The sequence below is a fragment of the Puntigrus tetrazona genome, chromosome 8, assembly GCF_018831695.1.
Source record: "Puntigrus tetrazona isolate hp1 chromosome 8, ASM1883169v1, whole genome shotgun sequence".
Classification (NCBI taxonomy): Eukaryota; Metazoa; Chordata; class Actinopteri; order Cypriniformes; family Cyprinidae; genus Puntigrus; species Puntigrus tetrazona.
In genome coordinates, this window is record NC_056706.1 from 24,214,023 (window position 1) to 24,237,769 (window position 23,747).

Sequence of the window (23,747 nt, forward strand, 5' to 3'; positions counted from 1 at the left end):
CCTTGTTTCAAATATGAAGCATATTATTAACATATCATCTGTTTGTCCATCAGACCACACAAACATCAGAATGGTTTCCCACCTCTTTTGTCTCATTAAAAGTGCTGGCGGCTGAGTCTGTCTAAGTGTTTTAATGGAGTTAGACTCTCACAGTGCTGTTCAGCACTTTTCATTATGCATGTGTGTTTCTGTTCAGCTAGCTATTAACTCATTTTAGAGACAAAAGAAAGAAGATCATAGAGAGTCCACACAACTAACCTTTAATGAAAGTGTTATGGCATGTAGATCTAGTGAGCATTACATCACTCAAAGGACCTGACTGCTGTCTGCAGGCTAATGATTCAAAGCTAATCTCAAGTAAGTGAGGAAACAGATGGGAAAAGGTTATTAGGCTATAACACACTGGTGAACTCTTGGGATTCTTATAGTGAACATAAATCTAAACACGAAGATAATTAGTGTGTATGTGGCTGAGATAGTTTGCTCTATATCAGTTGTTTCCTAAACTTTTCTTCAGTGCAACCACTTTTTATCCCATGCATTTGTGAAGCAACTTATCAATATTGCACCTAAAATGAAACATAATCACACATTTTACAGCAAATAAATGTGCATGGACGTTTGCAATCTTACTCTGTTTATTAATAAATATTATTTTATTTAAAAATAATGACTACTTTTAAAAGGGTTTCAAAATTTGCTGCCTCATTTCACTTTCTGTCAAAGTAGTCCACTGTTTTGCCTGAATAAATTACCTGTAATGTTACTCGGCTGTGAAAGACTAACAAAATGTATATTTGTTCAAAATCCTTCTGCGAAATCATACATAAATCAAATAAACAGCATGAAATTACATTCACCTAAGATAGATGAATTCAGTCTGTCAAAGTTGAAATGGAAATACACAAGACAAAATCACCTCTAATATTGACTTCCATTTGATTTCAGAGTAGTGATACCTATCTAGAATGCGATTTAATTTGATCAAAGACACAGAGGACATCCGCAAAACCGAGAGCTATTCCTAGACCTCTATTGATCATGTGTCAGTGGAGGATGTACTCACCACTGATTACAGACAAAAAAAAAGAAAAATCATCTTTGATCCAGATATCTGCAACAACATTTGCCTCTAGAGCGACACTGAACAATCTTTTCAGCCATACTTATTTCTAAACATTGCTCATTCATATTGACTGTAGTAGTAGTAGAACAGAAGAAAACACTATTAAGATGATTAAAGACAATAAATACAACCAGATGTTAATTTGAACAAGAATTCATACAGTGCTGAGACTCATTATTTCATAAAAGGGACAAACCCTCCAGCTCAAGAGAATGAAATGTTTTTAAAATCAAAGTGATCTATCACTTGTTACACTTCGTTATTACAATGCATTTCAATACGCATATATCTACTGTTCAACCATTCTATCGTTTTTTTTTGTTGTTGTTTTTTAAGTAAGATACGTACTCAAGGCTTAGATCAAAAAACATTATTTTTTAATTATAATTGAAACCTGATCCAACTCAAATACTGTAAAACAGCAGAAAATCTGTTCTAATTTCTATACTGATCATAGCATTGGAGGTGGATGGCAAGAGAGTGGCTCTCTCGTTGACAGCTTTGATTTTCTCTCCTCCTCCAGAGGCACAATGTAAGGTCTCTCGAAGTTCACCCAGAGACCGCTGCAAGCCTGCTCCATGCAGCTTGCTATCGTCAAGTGTGCATGTGCTCAAGTCATCCAACTTACTGGCAGAGTCTTGAGAGTGCCCTGGATCTCGCTGTGGTCTGACTGAGAGGTGGGCTCTCGTCCGCAGGAGTCATCTATACAGAGAGACACAGAACACAAGTTGGTGGAGTACATGATGCTTTAAAACACAGTCTTATGTCCTCGGGCAATGTGTTTTTCCAGCTGTTTTAGACCACAGCTCTCCTAATCTCCCCTCATTTAAATTAGTGCTGATTTTACAGACCCTAACAGCAGGCAATTCAGTTAATATTACTACTTTATGCAAACAGAGCACAATATGCACAGATGAGTGGGTAGCTTTAATACAGTGACTACACACAAATGTTACCTGTTAAGAAACCTAGAAGTCTCAGATAAAAATGGGCTTCCTAATTAAGCCATCACTGAGAACACACTGGCAAGACTCATCTGTGTGATATGTAGATTCTGGACTAAAGAAGCACAAACAAAATAGGTCTATCACTTCCACGCTTTACACCAAAAGAAATTAGTATTTTGACCAAAAACGTTTTTGTCAATTGTTAGTCAGCATTTGGGAACCTCTGGTTCCATTGTCCACAATCAATGTTTTTTTTAAATGTCTAAAAAAAAAGGAGTCTGTGTTAGCATAAGCTCAGTTTTCTACTACATAAAGGTTGGTGACACTGAAGTGATGTAGTTGTTTATTGCCTAACATCAGACTGTTTTGTCTGCTGATTGTACTCATGCTTCAATTTCCACAATAATCGATAAAGCCAACTGATAAATCCTAAAAACGTGTGAAACCAATGCAAAAAAAAAATACTAACACTGATGGCTCATAAAAATGATGCCATCCTCACTACTGGAGAATGCACACAATATTTATTTGGCATGCAAGTTTTCCTCCAAAATTAAAATGTATTGAGGTCTGAAATAGACATGGTTAGCATGAAACACCTCCATATCTTTATTCCAAGTTATTCCTTTGAGGAGTGTACACTTTATCTGATGCTGCATTCATTTCAATAGCTTGCCAGTTTAAAGAGCACAAAAAACTAAATAAAGTACCTTTACTTTACTGGTCACTAGCATCACTAGGCTACAATAATTTGATAAATAATTTGAATGCCGAATTGTGTTCCTCATGCACTGTCTCCACAGCTGCACTCTTAAAAGCCTCATTGGCATGTGTGGACACCCTCACACACACAATGGCTCCCTTTCCAATGACACAAAGAGGCATACATTTTTAGCAAATGGAGAAAACAGGATCATGCCACGTGATTCAATGACACACAGACACACAGACACGCTTATTACATCACAATGTACCTAGAAGACAATTTCTCAAAGAAAGAACGGTGTCGCTCATCTGTCGCTCGAACAAAAAGAAAACTGGGAAAAAGATGTGTGGCATAGAGCGTGAGAGAAAAGAGGACATGGCATCCTCATTCCAGAGCGGCAGAGCAGGGTAAGGGGTGAGATTGATTTGACTGCTTTGTTCCTCCTCAGCACAGAGCAGAGCAGCCACCAGCAAACTGTTCAGAGACTGAACACATTAACCTTCTCATGACTCGACAACAAACATAGGCAGACAGAAAACATTGAGGAGGAGGAAGAGTAAGAGTCCCTTTAGGGCACTTCTTGTAGAAAGTTTAGTTACACGCTATCTAAAATGAATATCTTCTATGACTTAATACTACAGACAATTATTTTGCATTAAAAAGGTCTCTTCTACTTCTTGGTTCATTGTTGTTCTGCTGATGCCAGATCAGCCACTGGCTTGCTTGAGACAGTTATTGACTATTTTAATCTAAACAGCAACAGAATTGAGGGTCTAAACGAAGACATGGGGAAAACGCTCAATCGAATAGTCCATTTCTAGAGCTTCTTCTTTCTCTAGTTCCATTAGCCACTAACATACAGACACGCCACACTGGCTGACTCTTTCACATACATCACATATTTGTCAGCTGGGTGAATGCTGACAGAAGAATATGCATATTGCACCATACTAAGTGATTTGCACGCAGTGTATAGGTTTTCACTTGCACACAGTATGCAAATTCGATTGTGTGAGTGTAATATCTGGATCATGTATATATATATATATATATATATATATATATATATATATATATATATATATATATATATATATATATATATATATATATATATATATATAGATTGAGGAGCCAGCGACAGACACAGTGGGCGTAAGTCAGGCCCTGGAGAGGCTTTATTGACAAAATAATAATAATAATACAAAATAATAAAGTGTCCATGGGAAAAGTGTCCAAATAAAAGGGGATCTGGTGTCCTCGCCGCCGCCGCTGGGAAAGTGAAGGTTGATGCCGTGTTCCAGGGGAAGGGTCCAGGTAAGGGCGGAGTCCGGCGGTCGACACGCCCCTTTTTCTGGTCCGGGCGCGAGGGGCGGCGTTCTTCCATGACGCGCCTCCGCTGCCGTCGCGTTCGGGCGGCAGAGTGGGATGAGCTCTGTGTTCACGGACGGGCGGGTGAGGTCCATCGCGCACCCTTCCTGGACCCACGAGGACACCAGCGCAGCGATGCACGGGGAAGAGACCGGCCTCCGAGGAGAGCGCGCAGGGCATTTAACGGCGGCGGTGACAAGGCTAAATCCTTCAGGTGTGTGCTCGTCACACGCGCCAGACCTGGCCGATACCACGCCCCTCCTCTCGAACACACCCACTCGTCGGAGCCTGGGTGAAGGGCGGGCGAACAAAGGACGGGAGTGATGGTGACAATAAAGAGGAGGGGCAGCCGACTCGCCACATTCCCTCCTGCCGCCAACCCCGTCAGGCGGTCGCCGCCACGCAGGAGTGCTACCTTCCTCAACCAGGCTCCAGCGAGTCGGAGTGGGGGCAGGGATTCCTCTCTCTCGGCAACTCCCTCTCGTGATGCGGGACAGAGAAACCGGGAATTAGTCGACATGCTCAACCAGCCACCGGGTAAATGACAGTAAACGCAAGCGCCACTTACCCTTCCTGGTGGCTGGGAGCGAAGTCTCCGTTGTTCCTCCGTCCCGCATGGGTACCAGCGAGAGGGGATGACGTCATCAGATGTCGCCCAACTGTGCCGCCTTAAGCTCCGCCTGCCTCCGCATTCTCCACCACTGTAGACGGGAGGAGCCAGCGACAGACACAGTGGGCGTATCGCCAGGCCTCGGAGAGGCTTTTCTTTATTAACAAAATAAATAATAATACAAAATAATAAAGTGTCCATGTCAAAAGAAGTGTCCAAATAAAGGGGATCTGGGTGTCACCGTCGTGCACGCTGGGAAAGTGAAGGTTGATGCCGTGTTTCCAGGGGAAGGGTCCAGGTAAGGGGCGGGAGTCCGCGCGGTCGACACGCTCCCTTTTTCTGGTCCGGGGCGCGAGGGGCGGCGTGCTCTTCAGCGCTCCGCTGCCGCGTTCTCGGGCGGCAGAGTGGGATGAGCTCTGTGTTCACGGACGGCGGGGTGAGGTCCATCGCGCACCCTTCCTGGACCCACGAGACACCAGCGTGCATGCACGGGGAAGAGACCGTCTCCGAGGAGAGGCGCGCAGGGCATTTAACGGCGGCGGTGACAAGGCTAAATCCCGCTTCAGGTGTGCTCACACACGCCGCCAGACCTGGCCGATACCACGCCTCCTCTCGAACACACCACTCCCGTCGGGAGCCTGGTGAAGGGCGGCGAATAAAGGACGGGGGTGATGGTGACAATAAAGGGGAGGGCAGCCGACTGCCATTCCCCTCCCTGCCGCGTCAACCCCGCCAGTACGGTCGCGCCACGCAGAGTGCTACCTTCCTCAACCAGGCTCCAGCGGTCGGAGTGGGCGGGCAGGGATTCCATCTCGGGCAACTCCCTCTCGCACCGGGACAGAGAAACCGGGAATTAGTCGACATGCTCAACCAGCCACCGGGTAAATGACAGTAAACGCAGCGCCACTTACCCTTCCTGGTGGCTGGGAGCGAGTCTCCGTTATTCCTCCGTCCCGGCATGGGTACCAGCGAGAGGGGATGATCCATCAGATGTCGCCCAACTGTGCCGCTCTGAAGCCCGCCTTGCCCGCATTCTCCACCACTGTGACGGGAGGAGCCAACGACAGACACAGTGGGCGTATGCGTCAGGCCTCGGAGAGGCTTTTTATTATTAACAGAAATAAAATAAATACAAATAAAGTGTCCATGGGAAAAGTGTCCAAATAAAGGGGGATCTGGTGTCTCGCCGTGTCACTGGGAAAGTGAAGGTTGATGCCGTGTTCCAGGGGGAAGGGTCCAGGTGGGCGGAGTCCGGCGTGTCGCACGCTCCCTTTTTTTCTGTCCGGGCGCGGGCGGCGGCTTCTTCATGGCGCGCTCCGCGTCGCCTCGCCGTTCTCGGGCGGCAGAGTGGGATGAGCTCTGTGTTCACGGACGGGCGGTGAGGTCCATCGCGCACCCTTCTGGACCCACGAGGGACACCAGCGCATGCCACGGGGAAGAGACCGGCCTCTCGAGGAGGAGGCGCCAGGGCATTTAACGGCCCAGCGGTGACAAGGCTAAATCCTTCAGGTGTGCCCTCACACACGCCGCCAGACCTGGCCGATACCACGCCCCTCCTCTCGAACACACCACTCCGCCGGGAGCCTGGTGAAGAAGCGAAGATAAAGGACGAGTGATGGTGACAATAAAGAGGAGGGGCAGTCGACTGCTCATCAATAATATATATACACATATATATATATATGTGTGTGTGTGTGTGTGTGTGTGTGTGTATGTGTACTGTAAATAAATATCCATTACTGTATGTCATTGTTGTATATTATTTTAGATACTAATTTAGCACACTAGTGTTTCAGCTTTACATTAAGAGTAGTTTTCACTCTGTCACCTTTCAGCTTTAGAAGAGCTGCGTGACAGCTGTCTGAGGGTAATGTGCAGCTGGTATAGGGTAAACTGCTGTGTACTGAGATTACAGCTAATTTCACAGCAGCTTCTCAGTATGGGAACTGTTTGACAGAAGGACACGGTGGCTTGCTGTTTTATAACACTTACAGGCTTACAACCTGCTGCAAGGCACCAGTCAGTTGAGATCTGTTTTCTAAATATATATCACAGTCATCAAATTGCACACACAAAAATCTATTTACAGAGTAACAATACAGGAAAGTAGTAGTAAATATTAAATGGAAACACATGCATATTTTTTCTGCCACTGTCTGACCTGTTTACAATCTAAAATCAGCTTAACATCGGATGATAGAATAACTATTACATCAAATCAGACTTTAGCAGAACCCCATATGTATGTTTGCACATCATATTTTCTACAACCTTTGACCATACATTTTCCTGAGCTCAGCTGTAAGCCTGAAATAGGAACATTAAACTAAGTATGATGTATAGTGAATATGTCAAGAAGCACAACCTACCAGTCTGCAATAATGTGGTCATAAATCTGACAAAGGAATAACTCACGAATTAATAAATGTATAAGCTGGTTTCATACATCCAGATTTACTGTAGTAATGCCACCGCCAGCAATAGTTCACATTCATGTAGGATTTAAAACAGTTTTCTGAGTTTTACTCAAAAGATTAAATAGAATTTATAAGAAGGTGAAATAAACCATGTCAGCTCTGTCACTGTGAGGTTGCAAACAGAATATGGCTAAAATGAGTAGAGTCTCCTATGGTAGCAAAGCTCGCCTTGAAATACATTTTTGTTTGTTTCCCTGCTTATTTTGTCATTATTACACAGTAAGTGATGTGGGAAAGACTATACCTCTATAAATTATAGATTATAATTTACTATAAAAACTGAATGCCACTAGACTCTCGCCCAATGCATAAAAAAAAATCATACAAAGTGCATGTCAAAGCAGAATTTCCTAACTGCCAAATCTCTTTAGAAAGCACATCAAGTGTGTATCAACTTGTATGATTATTTACAGTTATTTATATATGATCTATGGATGCAATCTCACCAGCTTTCATCTACTTGAGGATACAAGCTGCACAAGGCAGAAGACATCAACACCTGAGCAGCCAGATCAGGTGGACAGGCTGCAGATGAAACATGATGATGCAGATATAGATTATGTAGCACTGCAATGAGCAGATGGCACTGTTTAATCGTCTCTAGCTAGAGTCTATCAAACATATAAAACTAATGCATATCACCTCCACAGCATCTTCATTAACTCAGAAATCTAGAGATAATGCCAGTCTGCTTGAAATGAGCAGTTATTAGAAGGTAACAGACAACGACTAAGGCAGTATAATGGCATACAATAGGTGCTAAGTTTCAAAATAGATATATGAATAATAAATGTATAACACTATAAGCCAATAAGACGTTGCTTAAAAATAACCTATAATGTTCATAATACTGTTGAACAGAATGAAAACAACATCCTAACATGCACATCTGTTTCTCAGATTGTAAAGATAATGACTGGGATGCCTACGGTCTTTTAAGAACGACCCGGTCATCTTAAGTCATCTATCTAAATATATGTCATAGATGCTGTGTGCTGTGATGGATTACGTCATCCTTATCACCTTCTGCAGTTCCGTGGCATTAAAATACAGAAGAGTTTCTGTAGCAGGCAAGTGATGCAGTTGTTAAGAATACTCTCAATCATGCATCTGGAGAGTTTGTCAGAATCAGTGGTGACAAGCCAATCTTTCCTCCTCTAGGTATCTCTCAGTGAGGCATACTGTAGTTTTAATGCGTTTGTTTGATAGGCTCTGGGTTGGAACAGACGGAACATGGCATTCTGCTCATTGCAGTGCTACGTAATCTACATAATTTTATTGTTTTGGATAAAAGAATCTGCTAAACGCATAAATGCACGTTTAAATGTACTGAGAAAAACAGGTGCTGGCATGTTTTTTTTTTTCTCGCTGCTGTTCTGCTAGCAAGACTCAACATCTCTCAAGTGGTATCAGATCCATTAAGGATAATAAGAAACTGACACTAGACAGTCTCAGCCATATCTTGATCGACAAATCGGTAAACCTGATTAAGGGCTCTGAATAATCACTGTCATTTCTACTTTCAGTCACCACACAGAATTTACAAATTAGGTCCTGTTAGGACACAAATCAAGAGCTAGCAGCAAATCTTATGTGCGCCTGAAATAAAAAAAAAAAAACAGGGTTTCACACCAAGCTTTCAGGTTAGGTAAGAAAATCCTTGAATGATATGAATGAATGAAAGGTAACTTGATTTCAAAGTGTGGTGATTGATGTGACACTTTATATAAGGACTGGCACCACTGCTGGAGATCAACAGTACTTGTTGTCGCATAAATGACAAGTCAACAGTTAACTAAATCACAGGCATTCTCATTGTAAATTACTACTTTTCACTATAAGATGTCTAAACTGAGTATTAAGGTGTTAATGGTCACTAACACAGCTATAATTAGAGTTGCAATGAACTTGCAGGGTTTAATGACACAACAACAATGACATTACATCATGCTTCTAACAGAATTTTGATGTTCTGAAATAATTTGCGGAGTAAAATGATTTGGTTTTGGTTCGGTTAAACTTCCACTAAACTCATGAATCACATGCTGAAATGAGTATCATCCCAGCTTGCATGTAAATTCATAAACAACCAAAGAAGTCCTGCACATTAACTAGAAAATAGCTAAAAATATGGTAAGATATTTTTGTTACAGTGTAGCTGAAATGACTCTTTTTAAAAGCAACTTTTGAAAATACTTAAATTTTTTCAAGAGTAAGTGCACAAGATGTTTTGATTAGAGTATCGATGCATTTTTTAATCCAATCTAAACACAAACTTGCATAACTGATTTGTCATACTGTAAAACTGTCTCAACATACTGATCTCACATTCAACTTACAACAGAGAGAAAAATGAGAATGTATTCATAGCTTAAAAGCTGACATGTGGTGTTTTCTAAAACATATGAAGGTTATTGACTAAATAAACAGACTGCTGTATAACTGGATTATTGATTTTTGTGTGGAGGACATAGAGGAGACAAGTGCTTCATTTTCAGTTCAAAATCAGAGCAAAGATCATCGCTCTGATAACTGTCAATGAGAAACAAATCACACATTCTCAGAGCTGTATTTACACTCACAGATAAAAAACTTAATTATGCAATAATGTCTTAAGTGGATTTTTAGATTGTGATATCATGAGTAAACTTTTTCTTTTGTCCATAGCTTGACCGTAACAAAGTTATGGTGATCTGAAGTTGGCTAATAGCTAGGATTTTCATGAAGGGAATTTTGAAAAAAATGGGTTTAAATTGGGACGGGTTTCACTTTCACAAGTTTTACTTTCACGAGAGCGCTATACTGCATCATTACACAGACTATAACGTTGCCCTAAAAAGGACAGTTTTCTGCATAGTCTCTGAACTTTTGAACCCATGTTTGTTTATATACCACAAATAGTGTACCTCAAGAGAGCGCAAAGCACCTGTGCATATAACAGCCTGTCATCAGACTCCTCCTCTTTAGCAATGTCATCATCTTCTCCTTCATCTCTGTATGTGAAATAGTCCATTATTACATGACATTGCCAAGATTGAGAAGACTAGACTGAGACTCAGTTGTTTTCTCACACTAGGCCATTTCACAATATTGAAATAAATAAACAAATAAATAAACTTTGCGTGCCATAGTTTACACAGGACTGGCGGGAAACTTGCATCGGTGCACCTTTTTTATATGTTACATGTTTATTTTGATAGGATAGGTTAACTGTTTTTGTGGTGTTAAGAGAAAGCAGCTCCTCAGCTCGTTCATTCTGCTTGCTGCAATAAATGACCAGAGAGAGAGAAAGGTAAAATACTATTTTAAAAAGCTACCACTAAAATTTTGACCACTAAAATCAGGAAAAATGGCCCAGATACTCCCTTTTTGTCAAAAATTGTGTCAAAAGTGACAAAATCCCTCCATGAAAAATCTGCTGAATTGTCCATTTAAAGTGAAGGATCGATAAAGGTTATAACAATTCTGTCATCATTCTATATGATGACAAAAGAAGAAACTTTGAAGAACATTGGTAACCAAACAATACTTACTTTAATTTCTGAAAACACCAGAACCATCCCTTTAAAGCTGAAGTGTCAAAATTTTCCATTTGAAAACATTTTCTCATACTTTAAAGTTATTTGTAAGTAGATTTTCCTGTTTCCTCAATAACCAGATTGACCTACAGCATATGAGACCACTTAACATTGTTATTACCCCATAGTTTCATCTACATCTCATATCACATTCTGTTGAAGGTCACACCGCTGCTGTATGAGGAGCTCAGGAATTCTTTCATTGATCTCTCTCCTGCAACTAAAGGGTCGTGACACTCCATGCCCTGTAACATAAGACCACATCATACCAATCTATAATCTATCACATACTAAGTACAACCTCTGCAGTATACCATTTATGGAATGCAACAATAAAAACAAAAAAAACCCAGATCAGACTCACATTGGTAAAAAACACAGGGACAATGGATATCTGAGAAGGCCAGACAAAAATGAAACAATTGCAGTTATTGGTTCTTTATTATATTCGCAATAAACTGCTGAATGAAGCATGTAACATCATTACATACAATGAAGAAGCACAAACTTTCCCACGCTTGGGTAGTTGTAGACCGTACTACTGTTTAAAAGGCTTCTACCTAGCAAGGGTTCATTCAAATAATCATAATTTACAGTAAAACCATTTATAATGCTACATTTATAATGAATTACTTTTTAAACTTTCTGTTTGTCGATGTATTCTGCAAATGACATTTCATAATATAATTACAATGAAAAAAGAAACAAAATGTTTTAAATGTTTTAATACTGTAGTTTGGTATTTTGTATCAACTTATGTATCTAAAGTTTCAAAATTCATGCCTGATATATGACAGCAGTCTTTTTTGGTACAACATAACGTGTAATTCTAGCAATGTTAACCACAAACCGTATTTTTTTGTACATCTATCTTTTACAAACTCCCAAAGACAACTAGCTGGGTTGGCCTACAATTTGACGCCATGACAGAATACCTGTCCTGTACCGAAGAAGAGCTTATTCACAAGTCACAATACTGACAGCAGCATTTAACGCACAACTACAATTGAGCGATTCAGAGAGAGTCCAGCTCCACAGCTATGGGCGTTACAGTGTGCTTGGACACGTCAATCAACCTCTGGACACCAAAATGAGGCTGGGAGAGGATCTGCTGACCTTACACTTCCTTGCAAGAAGCCCAGGAGATCACAAATCACAGACATTGATCAAAGCAGAACACAGCCAGAGTTTTAGCATCAGTCATATCCTACCTCTGAGGCAGGTGAGGTTCAGGAGATGACAGAACGAAGAGGAGCGAGTCGGGGCCCGTACGAGAGCGAGAGGAGCAGGAGCGTGCGATAAAGATGAGGAAGTGTCATCTCTTCCTCCTCTTCCTCCGGCGGGAGCGCACTGGCCCTGGCTGAAGCGGCTCAGGCAGCCCGAGCTGCAGAAGGAGCGCACAGTTCCTGGCCCCCAGCATGCTCCACTCTTCATTCCACCCGCTCCTCTTTCCCTCCTCTCCGCTCCTCACGCGCTCGCATACACTTACGCAACCAACCGCTTCACAGGAAGTATGCCGGGCTACTATATCAGCTGGCTGAGTGCAGGGGGAAGCGGCCACACTGCTGAGTCTTCTCATCCGGCATCACACACGCGTGCGCATGCACACGCGCTTGCTGTCATGCTGCAAAGGAGCAAACACTTCTCTCTAGAGCCAGCGCAATTATAGACCTTACCGGCCTTGATTTCACATCCTCGCTATCCCGCCTAACCTTCAGAACGTTATGCACGCACACTCCGATAGCGCAGCATATTGGCATTCTTCTCCTCGTGCAAAGCTTAATGCAGGGTAGAGTAGGACAGAGCGGGAGGGAGGAGGGGGAGAGAGGGAGGATACAGTAGTCTGCAGTACACTGCTGTCTTGACTGGTATAGACCGCTGAACACACCTTCTGTCCTTGCTTTAACATACACACACACGCACAGCTCTTGCAAAGGCTATCCTGAGTTTAATAATGAAATATGTTTCTTCAATTACAGCAACTTTTAAGGCCCCAGGGTTGATTTTTAGTAAAACTGAACAAATTTCAGACTTTTCTTTTCTTCTTTTTGTAACATAAAGGTCATATTAGACTAGCTTTAGGAAACCTGGTTTCATTTTTGCTACGCTAAGAATTTCAGTAACACACTGTAACAGTCAATTTTGAGACGTTGTAAGTATGTGAATCATTCTTTTTTTAAACTAAAATAATCTAAATAAAGAATAAAATAATAATTCTATACAATACTATTGTAATGTTAATAGTGTAAATATGTTTTGCATATAATTTTCACGCAAATTATGACTAAATTTGGTGTTATTTTAATTAGGCCCCATTTACAATAGCGCATTTTCGTTTTAAAATGGTGTTTTAGAATTAAAACAATTCCTGTTTTCACAGTAGCATTTTCGTCTCTGTTTTGCTCGGTTTACACTGAAACACAATCCCGGAGTTGCAGCATTTTCAAAATTCTCAATTCTCCACCTCAAACGCCTAGCAAGTGGTTGGAGAAATGGATGAAGATGCTGTCAGTGTTGTCAACTTAGTGACTTTTCGATATTTAGCGATATTTAGCAAAATATATATAATGAGCAAGTCAGTGAAATCATCTATCAAACAGTGTTTTTGTCTTATCCCAAATCACTACCATACACTTATGCGATACTTAATACATTGAGTATATGCCATTGAGATAAACTTAGAGAAGTAGAAGGAGCTTCTGTTAATTAACTGCTGTGGGCAGTTCTGCACCAAAAGTTACATAGTGCTGCTTTAAAAAATGATATTATGTTGCTTCTCTAATTTTGAAGTACAACCAAATCCTAGCACTGCTATTGTCTTTATCTTATGTGTGAGCTATTTGAGATTGAGAATTTTCTGCAGATTAACATTTTAAAAGGTAGAGCTTGTTACGTAGTCCTAATGGGTCATGACTATCATGACTATATTTTGCTGTTTGACGACAGAAACAATATCAATGAAAAAAATAGCAAATCAAAAACTGTTTTATTAGGGATTTAGCTGCATCAAAATAGTATATGAGGGCACAGAGAGGGAAACAAATGTAACAATAAATAATAAATGTACATTTTGAATGGTAAGAAGAAGTAAGCTGCCCTGTAGTATGAAAACGTAAACAGGCTTGTCTAAGTGCAAATAAAGTGAAGTAATGGGAACCTGGTATTTCTAAGTTCTTTTTTTATGTGTAATAGACATGAACAAGTTCTCTGAAAGACATCTATGACATTTGAAACATGTCCAGTCTTCATGCTCTATGTTAGCTATGGTTTCACTAATAATAAACAGATATCTGTCCATGCCCATGTCAGTTAGAGTATTAAATACTTGAAAAGAGTATTTAGAAAAGATAATAATTTGTGATTAAATTGTGATTAATCACGAGTTAAGTCTTGGTAGATTAAATATTTTAATCGATTGAAAGCCTTATTATTTATATCTGCCATCTGTATATGACTATGATACACCCGGTTTGCGACAAATTATTTTGAATCTGAATTTATTATTCATTAGCATTAATAGACCATTTCATAATAAACAATGTTATAATTTTTAATTTATATAATTTGATGATGTTCGCAGGTGTCAAAGTAGGTGAAACTAAACATTAATCGAGCTAGAACCAGCATAAATATGTGAAGGCCTAATTTATTATGATTCTTTTTTCTGGTACTGGCTCTCTATTAATATATTAATCAACAAGACTATTTGGACTTGAGCAACAGATTTAGATTTTTCTCCTTAAAATATTGTAAATTATATTATAATTTAGAATGAAAGAAACACACACACATACTCTCTCTCTCTCTCTCTCTCTGCAGTCCCAGTAGTGCTCTGTGTCCACTGCAACGCTCTGAATGTTTAAAGCAGGGCAAGGTCACTGGTGTGTTTTAACAACCACGCACCAGAAGAATTACCTGCCACTGCGCAACACACGATTATATTATTGCTGCACTCCAAGGTCACCTTGAGTAATGTGTGTGAACATACGTGGAATCTATCAAGATCCGTTCAGTTTATCTACACTGACAAGTACAAATTAACATGGATGCCAGAGCACACACTAGATACATACTAAAAAGCACACACACAATAGTCCAATAATCCAGGCAATTATAATTGAAAACTTCTGACATGTTTGCGCCTGCTCTTTTTTTTAGCCATATTAGCCCCAAATCAAATGATATTTTTTTTAATTCCATGCTGAAAAATAGAAGACTTTTTCACCTTCCCCCTACGCAGCCGTTTCAAGCAAGCACTTACTTGCACTGTGCTGAAGACTAACGGCGACAGTGACTCAGTCTGATAATTGGCAACAGAAATAAAAAAAATGTACCAGATGAAGAGAATGAAGGGCAGAAGGCACACCAGAGATAGGCCTGTTGCAATTAATACATGATCTTCTGACCACATTTTTAGATTCCATCATTAGATTCTTCCATCTAAAGCAAACCCAATGTCCAACTCGCATGCAATTTGACATTTTGGATAACCAAAAAAGTCTCTTATTCAAGTACCACGGTCACGAAGCTCAAATAAGCCCTCATGTATAAGATGAAGCTGAACTATAAATTATCTCATCGGAAATTGCATTTTAGCAAAAAGGACATCAGAGCAGCACATAGCCAGTACTCTTGCAGGATGTCTCCAGGCTGCTATTATGGCAGATCGATCAGTAAAGCAGCTAAATATGTCCTGCAAATAACTACTTTAACACAAAAACCCAAGCAAAGCTCAAAGCGAGAGAGAGATGGATGGGTAGAAATTAGTTCCAGAGGAAATACAGATCTGAAAGATATAAAAGGAGAGTCTATATTTAAAACCCAGGAGAAGGAAAAATCCACTGGAGGACAGGATACGTGCCAAAGCATGAACTCTCAAATAGTACCACGGTGTTTAACAATTAAAGAAGTGCTGAGTTAATTTAGTGTGCGATGTATGGAAGCCTGAAAACGAACAAATAGGTAATTGTTTCTGTCACTACTACTTTATGATCTTTTCAAGAGAGTTTAGATCAACAGAAAAAGCAGATTCAAATGCAAGACTCTGGGTAGAAGCGTGCGTCTTTATCTGCCAGAGATACACTTTCTCTCAGAGGTAGGATCTGAAAAGTCTAAAAGTGGAAAGTCAAAATCACAGGAACATAATCGCAGGTTTAATAACACATTCCTAAGGAGTGTTTATAGGACCCACATTTAGATATTTAGACTTCACAACCCTATACTCTTCAAATCAAGAACAGTATTGTGAACAGAGATGTGCAATCACATCCTGCAGACTTTTGTACACATTAATCGTCCAAAAACTTGGAAGAAAAAATGACTGAATAAATATTTCTTATGATTTTAAAACCTAAAAGCTTCTGCAAGTTTAACTCCAATTTTAAAGTATAAAGATATCATAGATTTAGCTTTTTATTTAAAAAATAAGTTACTTTTTTATTTTTATTTTTAAATTTTTACCAGGCTTTCTCTTTTGAATGCTCTTTCATGTAAACCTGCGACATAAATCCATCAGAGAGCCAATCAGATGCAAGCTTAAAATATGCTGATTGGTCCCTGCTTACAGAAGACTGATATATGCACACACTGACATTATGATTCCTCAATTATAGCCCGACACAACATCTCAGACTTAATCCACAAACGCCCCCATGCAATTATAGCAGCCTGTCGATAAACACACAAACGATGAATCATACAGACACAGACACACAAACACAGAGACCCCTAAAATCCTTGTAAATGTCATAGGAGCCAATATTCCTAGAGCAAATAAACCAGGCATTAATCAGCAAGCCCATATAAGAGATACACAAGGCATCAGGAGTGTTTATACACAGATTGCCTGCTTCCAGAACACATCGGTGGTGAGAAAACATGTCTCAGATCACACCAGCCCTATAAGTCACTCCTCTTTAGGTGACAGAGTCGTCTCGTCTCTCATTTCCTCTTAACATTTAGCCCTGGAGACTCTGGCGGTAATCCAGCCCTTAGGTAGCGGAGTGCCACTGACCTCGGCGGGACACACAGCACCGAATGATCCAGAATACATTACAGTGCATTACTGGCACAAAAACACTCGGATGACTCTGATCTGCTGGATTATGATGATAATAGTTAAACCAAATGACTGGAAAACAGTGTGAGTCTAAATATGGGAAGAGTGAGTGATGTTTACGAGTTACAGCGACCCAGAGACAATAATCAGATGCAGATGACATCTTATCTAAAAGAGCCACGAGAAAGCAATCCAATTACTGGAGCCCAACCATTTACAACCACCTCAAGTACATATAAACATGTTTCTCTCTCACAAACGCATTCAGCTGCGTTTATTCATTGAGGCTATTTATTCGTTAGTGAACACCTGACAAAACATGCTTTTAAGTTATTTAGAAATCATCATTTACTTCATTGAACATAACAGGTTGTCCATCATATTCCATGCCCTTTCCAATCATATGATAGGTTTGTGTGAGGAAAAGACTGAAAGTGAAGTTGTTATTCAATGACATATACAGAGTCTGCAATGGACTACGAAAGATGTATTAAGTCAGTTTTGTTACTGTTAACTATATATATATATGAAAAAATTAACAAACAAAAAGAGGAATCAAAGCTAAAAAGAAATCTAAATAATAAATGACAAAACACAAGTTGACCTAAAGGTGCTATATGTACGTTTTTTAATAAAATAATATATTTGTGGATTTTTAGTAAACATGTTATGTTAACATAGCAGTTTCTCTGAAAAAGAATGCTACAGCCAGTAATTCTACTCCACTCTTTTATGTGTGTCCCGGGACGGAATGCTGCTAGCTGTCAATCTTACATACTACACCTTTAATGACAGTTGGTCACTTTTTAATGAACTTTTTCTTTACATATTTACATATACTAAAGAATTTGAACATAAATGCATAAAAAATTCATTTATTCACAACAAATGTTCAATGGCAGTCATTAGAGAAATATGTGTTTTGGATCGCCAGATGGTGCAGTTACAGCATCTACCAACAGGCTTCTTCTAAGAGGTCGGGATAACCAGCTAACTAGACCATTTGGGTTTAACAACGGACATATGAACGGCCAAGTGTCTGAAGCAGCATCTTCACGAAGAGAGACATGCTATAAACAAAACCACCAGGGCAAAAGAGATTTCGTTCATTTAGAAATGCTGCTGGTTTTGATCAGACGTCTGTCTGCAGCTTGAGACAGAACCACAGGAGCCCACGTCTAAGCATGGCTGGATCCTGCTGTAATCAAGAGTGGATACGGCCCAAGATGGCCCACCACAGAGACACAATTTCATATTGCGTTCCTTTCCTTCTGCAAACATTTAATATGCCATATGCTCTGCTCCTCTCTCTCTTCTTCCACCTATTCCACCCGGCCAATCCAAACGCAGTGCTTACATAAGAAAAAGGGTGAGATTTCACTGTTTTCACTTGTTTATTGGGCACAACAGATAATTTTTTTTTGGTTTACATGAGGCCAGGGGGTATAGGCGATCGCTGAATTGAGTGTTTTGCTGTTCGGGTTGGGATCAGAGAGGTGGCAAGACACCGGAGCTGATCCTGTGGGTCGTGATGTTACAGATCTGTCCGACTGCCTGCCTGAGTGTTTCCTACACAAACAGACCTGCTCCTCGCAGCTCCATCTCCCTCTCGATCTCTCACTTTCCCCCTCCGCGCCTGCTATTTTTCAAACCAGCGAGCATTCAACGGAGAAAGCGCTTCTATACATAGAGCTACATAGCTGGTTTATGTGTGCGTTTGTGCGTGAGTGGAAATGTGAGAGAAACAGCGTGGGCAGGGATTTCTGGGAAGTTCTTGATGTCTAGACTGGACTGTTCTAGATGTAGGAGGACTCAGGCTAGTCTGAAAAGGGCAAAGGCTGCAACAAGAAGAGATGAAAGATCGCAGAGGACATCTGTGCCAACTGCTCAACCATGTGGCGAGAGCAGAGGAAAAATTACTCCAAACAAGCAATGATTAAATAGCAAGGGAATGGAACAGATGAGATTTTCAAATAGTTTTATCTCAGACAAAAATTGTCCTAACAAACACACAAACATACATCAATGGAAAGCTAGCTTTCTGATGGTATATTAATGTACATTTCCATAAATTGACCCTTACGACTGGTTTTGTGTTCATAATTTATTTTTGGAATGGCAAAGCTCAACTTTAAGCTATGACTAGTCATCATGTCAAATTATCCTTCAAAAAAATCCTTCTTATAATCCAAAATTATCCTTCTTATATACGGATTTGCTGTCCAAGAAACATTTCTTTAAATGTCTGTTCTGCTTAATGAAATGTCATGTAAACATCTAGACAGTTGTTTCTCAAATTCATCACTGATAAGATGGAAATCATCTTATTATTCCCCATATGTTTCTTCTCATACAGCCCAATCAAAACAGCATCTGTTTGTAAATAGATAACAGTGGCATTTTTCACAGTATTTTATAAGGCTTATTATTATATTTAATATAATATTAATTTAGGATCTAAAATCATTGCCTTGGTAACTGAACCAGAATACATTTATACAGTTATTTATTTATATAATATTAATATTTTATTTAATTTCAATTAATAAAAACTTAGTTTTTAGTTACATTTTTGTTTTACTGAACAATAATAGTTTTAGTTACAATACTGGATAAATCACAGGGAATAAAGTAGCAGTTTTGACTGACACAAAGAGACTTGTAAAAGACACACTTGACAGACTTGCCACCTCAATATCACAATACACTGTTCACAAAACAGAACAGCCATACAGAAAGAATGCAGAAAATAGAAGATAAGAGGAGGAAAAGAAAGGCAGGAAGTCCACATACGAAAGTGTGGTAATCCCATTTGAGACAGTAGTCTGGCAGTGAATGACTGGACGGCTGTACAGATAAACAGCATGAGGATTCACGTCTCACATTGTAAAATCACCAAAGCATGTCTCTCCTTCCTTTTCCCTTATTTCTTCTCCTTTCCAGCCAGTTTTATAATCAATTACGACTGTTGTAGAAACCAAAGTGTGTATCCAAGCATACAGAGTCTCTCAACTGTACAGTGAGTCTCCTGTGGGCTAACACACAGACACAAACACACACACACACACACACACACACACACACACACATATATACACAGGCACAAAAGAAGCAAAAAGGCAAAGACTAATAAACAACCACAATGCAGATCAAATCATGTACTTGAAAAAAAAAGATTAGAACCTGCATACATGTTTCCAGTCTCTAACACACACTCACACATACGAACACGCAAACAACATGCAAATCACGCCAGTAATGCCCAATGGACAGACATTAAAAAAGCAAGGAACATAGGATAGCAGGAGGAGAGATTGATGGAGGTATGAGGAAGAGAGAGATGCACCATCTGTCAGTGTGTAGTAAATCAGGTCAGGCTGGAGTGTGTGAGATTACAAAACACACACAGAGACATAGCACAGCGGTGAGACATATAACACACACCACACAAATAACATGCACACATACACACCCACCCGCCGTTTACAAACACAAGAGAAACTTGCCATTAAACACCCAAAGTCTACTGAGCCACAACAGAAAAATTCTTCACATATCTTAGAAGATATTCAATTAAATATATCACACAGATATATCCAACTCACAGTGGGTATGACGATCTATCTAGGCAAAACAAACTCGCCTGGACATGCTATGATATTACTTACACACAGGAGAAAGCCCTCCTCCTCTCTGCTGGCATAGAGATTCACTCCTCAGTTAAGGATCCAGCAAGAGCTCAACGAAAGAACAAGAGTGTGCAGAGAGAGAGAGAAAGAGAAGGAGAGAGCGAGCTTGTCTATGAGCTCACGCTAAAAAAAAAGAAGAGGTCACTTGTGTCGGTTCTCTGCTCTGGTCTATACGCAGAGAAAATGAATGAGCTTACAGAGAAATAGGAGAGGTAGAAAGAGTAGGAGGAGGAGAGAGCAGAGTAGGAGGAATAAGAGGGAGAGAGAGAGAGAGAGAGAGAAGAGAGAGAGAGAGAGAGAGAGAGAGAGAGAGAGAGAGAGAGAGAGAGAGAATACCAGGGAAACCGTCGCCAATTAATCGCTGACACTTTTCTCAAAGAATAGACTTTCAGCACCATGGACAGAGGAATGGAGAGTGATAATGAGAATGCAGAGTGAAATATGAAGAGCTAAACGAGAATGTGTTCCACATGTCAGGTGGGTGTGAAATGATGACAGGGACACGAGGCGCTCCTTTCTTGCCTTGTGATGTGGCCGCTGAGGAATGCTGGGTAATGAGCGTACATACCAGAACTGATCATTCAGCTCCACTCTCCCTAAGCGTGACAGACAGAAAGCTGAAAAACCACACGCATATCTGCATACCTTCATTAGACTCGAAACAAGCCCAATGTCGTGCTGTTAAACAGCTCCTACTGGAAACAGAAGGAAAGCACAAGAAAGAAACTTGGATGACTAAAAACAGAAGTGTAAAAGGCCAGTAAGCATTTTGTCAAAAGCTAGTGTGAGAATTAAGTAATGTTAACAGCTGACCCTAACATTTCCAAACAAATAGTGCCTAAAAGTAAAACAGAAAATAAAACTTTTAGAAGTAAATTGTCTCACACTTTCTGACCTTGCAAAAACTGACTGCAATGCGAGAGTTTTGCTATGCCGTGTAATGAGTGATTTTGAATCTTTACGGTGTACTCACATTTGTTTTCGACGTCCACCTTGAACATAAAACTTTTTTTTTTTAGGATAGCTCACCCAAAAATTTTCAATCTGTTATTAATTACCCACCCGTGACCCTCATGTCATTTCTGAATTGTAAGATCTTTGAAACACAAATTAAGATTTTTTTTTTTGTTTAGATTAAGACTTTGTGCTTTGAAAAAGGTAGTTCTGTCACTGTCTATGAAGAGTCAGAAAACACCAGGAATTTATACAAATTTTCTTCATTTGTGTTCCAAACATGAGTGAAGGTCTTGCAGTCTTCAAAAAGAAAAACAAGTCTTTATTTCCGTTGTAGGATGCAATATGTAGTCCGTTTCTGTGGTCCATTTAGTTTCACTTACTTCATCTAATAACTTAAATGATATAGAAACACAGATTAGTCTAATTTAAATCTTATATGTGAGTGTAATTTCCTCTTGATTAACTGCTAGTTGAACAGACAAGTTCTTATGACACATTCGTGACACAGTGACTACGTTTTTACAACCAGCACCTGGTGTCTAGTTAAGAGAATGTTTGGGAAAATGTTTTAGAGAAGTTGTGCGCATGAATAACCAATACTAACAGGGATGCCAACTACTAAAGGCCCACTAAAAGAAATCTAATACACGGGTGGTCAAATCCAGCCCTAAAGGATTTTTAAAATTTGTTCTCCAGAGCAGTGGCTCTCCAGGATCAGAATTGCTTCTCCCTGATCCAACGGCTATTGTGGTCATAAAATTGCGGTCAGGTATGGCCTGCCACCTGCTGGCTTTCTTATGACATCACACTGTAAACCACACGTTTACACAAAGCAGGTGACAATCAGGTTTAGTTGGTGATAACTTATAGATCTGGCAGATGCTTGTATTCGAAGACACCTACAAAGCCTTCAAGCTACACATTATCATATGTGTTCTCCAGGGATTAAATCCCATGACCATGGCATTGGTGAATCGTAATTTTAGTCTATGCAGCATCTCGGTGCAGGATCGCATCACCATGACACCCACTCCCACCATCCTGACAACCAGACACTGGAGCACAGGGTTCAGCCACTGTCAGAGTGACTCAGAGTATGTGTGAAACAAACAGAGTGAGGTGGGTCTGCTGGGACTGAGGCAGAGACAGAGAGAGACAGACAGGTGGGGATGCAGATAAAAATACCAGTGCAAAAATAGACACTCTTCTGAGCAGGGCTTTTAGAGCTTATGGTGTTGATCTAAAAGCTTGAGATCAATGATGTGAGTCTGACCCACTTCTGCAAGTCTCTCACTTCCTTCAGGAGATCACACTCTGACATCATCAGATTTCAGCACAGCTCGACTGACAAAGCCAACCAAATTTCCCATTGAAAACCTTGTCTAGACCAATTCATGCTTGAAAAAATTCCAGTTTCTGTTTAGTAGTGTCTTATTACTTTAATCTTAATCTTGACTTTCACATGAGCTGTTTTAAGTGCTCCTGCTACGGGTTTATATTTTGAAACAACAGGCATGCAAGATTAAAAACTTTCATTTTCTTAAAATATGCATTTATTTTTACCTTATTTGTTTAACGACTCTGAAACATTTCGTTCAGCGATTTGTTTTTGCAAACCTCTGCAGGGATTGGTTGAATATTAAAAGCAGTGTTTGTGAGCTTTTAATGCTCCAAAGATGGCACCTAGTGGCAAAGAATGAATCTGCATATTCATTCAGACCAATGCAAAAAGACCAACAAGTGGGCAGACAACACGCTAATGTTTCATGTGACATCGACATGAAACAGCATGGGACTTAAAAATGACTCGTTTTAATGACTGAGAGTTGACTCTTACTTGTGAGAGATAATAACGTCATACACGGTGCACTTTCATAATTTTGCATGATGTTTTCATTCACTTAGAGCTGAGTTACACAATGCATAATAGGTCATTTTCAAAAATCCATGATGGAGTCACCTTAAAAGGTCATCCATATTTATCGTCTTTTAATTATATTACATTATATTGCTATCAGAAAAACGTTTAATAGTTTGCATAAAAATATTAAGCAAATATTGTAAAAAGTTCTTATAATAGTTCATGTAATAATATTTCCAAAATTACAGTTTTTTTTCTGACCAAATTAATTTCAGACCCCAAAACTTCTAAAAGGTAGTATATGTACTATATATACACAGAATTTTGTATTATTGATTTATGCAAGATATATAACGTCTAACTTAAT

General features: G+C 39.8%; 1 pseudogene; it reads right to left on the minus strand.

Annotated features, from left to right (window-relative positions):
* LOC122350045 overlaps positions 1-23,747 on the minus strand; it is a 46,260-nt pseudogene that overhangs the window by 9,036 nt on the left and 13,477 nt on the right.